The sequence below is a fragment of the Megascapheus bottae genome, chromosome 15 (assembly GCF_031878675.1).
Source record: "Megascapheus bottae isolate mThoBot1 chromosome 15, mThoBot2.hap1, whole genome shotgun sequence".
Lineage (NCBI taxonomy): Eukaryota > Metazoa > Chordata > Mammalia > Rodentia > Geomyidae > Megascapheus > Megascapheus bottae.
In genome coordinates, this window is record NC_143523.1 from 50160394 (window position 1) to 50163612 (window position 3219).

General features: G+C 41.7%; 1 pseudogene; it reads right to left on the minus strand.

The window, feature by feature from the left end:
• Window positions 1-1561: 1561 nt before the first annotated feature.
• LOC150054328 (endoplasmic reticulum junction formation protein lunapark pseudogene) lies at window positions 1562-2501 on the minus strand (annotated as a pseudogene).
• Between the last annotated feature and the right edge of the window lie 718 nt (window positions 2502-3219).

Sequence of the window (3219 nt, forward strand, 5' to 3'; positions counted from 1 at the left end):
AGAAAAAGAAACAGTGGGGCATGAGATGAGCAGGGAAGAAGGGAGAAACCAAGTTGCAGTATAAAAATGTGATCACCTCCCTGGCTAGAAAATGGTGTAAACTACAACTCTTTGCTGCTGGGTGTCAGGCTAAGCTGGATCCTGGAGGCCTGAGTTGTGTGTGTGAGGGGGGCAAAAATCCTGCATCCCACCTAGGGAGCCCTTGTCTGGCCTTTGGCCACCATCTTGGCAAATGTTCCCTTGGCTCTCCAGCCTGAACCTCTTGTTTTCTCTGCTCTGACCTCTGCTGAAGGGTAGAGGCTCAAAGCCAAGCACCCACAAAGAACCACTCACTGTGTCCTCAGCTGCTCAGGGCCTGGTCACTGCTTTGATGATCTGACTGCCTGGAAAGAACCTGCTGTCTCAAGGACACTGGCTCTTTGTTGGGAGAGATGGCTTGCTGGGACAAACTTAAGGTGCGACTGAGCTGAGCAAGCCAGGCTGGCGCCAGGCAGGATGGAGGACCTCAGCAAACAAGACTTACCCAGCAGCCACAGCGCCTGTGGGGACTGGAGCCAGTCCTGACCAGGGAGGTATTGCTGCTAGCTAGTCTCAACTATGCTGATTCCTGTTCCTTCGCGCCCCAGCCTTCATCACCACCACAAGCTCAGAGCAACGGGACTGAGGGCAGAAATATCCCAAACTGTAAGCCTAAGCAAATCTTCTTCCTTTGTAAGTTGGTTTATGTCAGTTATTTTTTTTTTATTGCTGCCAGGTCATCTTTATTTTCCTTAACAAAACACATACAAGGGCACAAAATTCACTTATGTATCGTCATCATTATTTTACAAGCATAAATAATACTAAGAATTCAAGTATAGTCAAATGCAGGCATATTTCCTATATATTAATATGTAAGCGTAAACTAATTATATATATACATATATATATCATATGCCTTTGGCCCAGCTGCAAAATAAAAGACACCAATAGAAACACTGCACTTGACTGTTTAATTGCATTCTTACTGAGAATTTGTATCAATGCCTATGTAGTTACGATTATAACTTCAATATCACTTACTGTAAACACCTAAACAGATATCTCTACCCCATTGGCAAATATTTCAAGAGTTAAAATTCTACCAGTGTTTAATGATGAAATATTCAAAAATCTTAATTGTGTTGCATTCCTTAAGACAAACACAACTAGAGAATTTATTCTTAACCAAAAGTTTTCCTATGTCAAAATAGATATTATTTACAAATGATACACATATAGAAAACAAAAATGCTATTCATTTTTTGGTTAGGATAGATAAAATATCTAAAAGCTATCTAACATTGTGGAACATTGTGGATCATTGTGCATTCAAAAGTATCCTATTTCACTGGTATTGCTTGCTTTTAACCTTAACATCCACTAGCTTATTTGATATCCTGAAATTTCTAGGCAATCTGAACTTAAATGGTATCAAGAATACATGTTTAGGGGCAAAAAATTGTTTAAGTACCATCAAAAAAGTAATAACTGACATCAACAAGACTACAAATATGCAGTTGAAGGCGCATAGAAACATTTACTACTTTGTCATCAAAGATTCTCCACTTAGTTCAAGATTAGTAATAGAACCAGCTCTGAAAACTGTTGATTTGTCTTCATTTGTTGAGTTTTCCTCATTCTCTGTTTCTTCTAGTTTTTCCTCTTGTCCTTCTGAGCCAGATGCCTTTTCTGTCATTTGGTTTGTCTGCTCTGTAGCTGGTATTTTGTCATCTGTCTGTTCTGTGCTGTTATCAAGAGCATCTTGTTCTTCTAAAGATTCTTCACTAACTTGGTTCTCAGACGAAAGCATACTTTCTGATGTCAAGGCATCAACTAAACTTGAGCCTTCAACTGCCTGCCTCTTCTCAAAATTAAACTCTGGAAGTCTTGGAGCCTGGGGTCTAAGTTTTTCTTGAAGGATTCAAGAAAAAACAGTAGGCACATTGAAAGGCAATGTATTCAAATTCTTCCTTCAAAGACATACATTATGAGACAAACACTGCTAACAATAGGGCATACCTGTTCTGTGCACCATCACCAACTAAATATTCAACAGTGCTATCCAGAGCACCTCATTCTCGGGGAAGAACAGGTCTTGCTAAGGGTGGACCTGGAGGATGAAGACCCATTCCAGGCACTGAAGTAGCAGGGGGTCCAAGAGGTCTCGGTAAAGCATTTGACGGTAGGGCGGAAGTCACAGTGCCTTCTGGCAGCCCACGAGGAGCTGAAGCATCCTTTGGTGGTCCAGGAGATACTGGAACTTGTGGAGGAGGAGGTCTCTGATTAGAGCTTGTGGGTGTTGGTGAAAGTTTTCTTTGAGCTGCAGATTGCTGACGACTCTCTTGTCCGGGTCCTGCAGTTACAGCTGCTCCAGCAGATGGTGGCTCAAACTCTTTTGTTTTCTTCGAGTTCGGATCAAACCTTTCACGAATTTACTTAGCTGTTTTGTGAGTTTCCTTTTCCATGACTTCTTCAAGTATTTTTTTCTTCTGTGATTTTAATTCATCCAATGCTTCATATCAATGGAAAAGCAAAAAAATGGGAGTGTCATGGCAAGTCTCGCTGTAAATTCTTCAGGTAGATACCACAAGTACACAATTAAGCATGTAAACAGATATAGAACTGAAGAATAGAGAATTAATCTCCCAACCCGTAATTTTTGTAATCTCTGATTTTTTTCTAAATTCTTCGAATGCTTGAATTTCCTAATGTATACTTTCTAGAACTTCTACAGTTGAAGGTTTTGCCCTCCAACGAGAAAATAATCCACCCATCCTTTATTTGTAGAAACTTGGCACAAGGATATAAATCATCAGTTGTTCACAGGAAGTCACAGCTGCATGAAGCGGGCACACTGTCCAGCCTGGGCATTCACCCCTGCCAGCCTTGGCTGGTGGCTGAGCAGCTGGCTTCTCAGAAGCAAACAGCAGCCACCACTGACAGCCTCAGTTATTTTTATAGTATTGGAAAACTGACTGGTAGAGGTTGGAGGTGGTTAGAGTGTGTCTCTCAGCAATGCGTGGGCTGGAAGCTTGATCCCCAGTGAGGCAGCGTTAGGACGTTGTGGGGTCTTTACGGGTCTCATACTACTAGCTAATCAGGAGGCTGTGATCTGAGAATCGTGGTTCAAAGTCAGTAGGGAGGGAGGCAGTAAAGTCCAAAAAACTCTTGTCTCCAATTAGCTGTCAAGAAACCAGA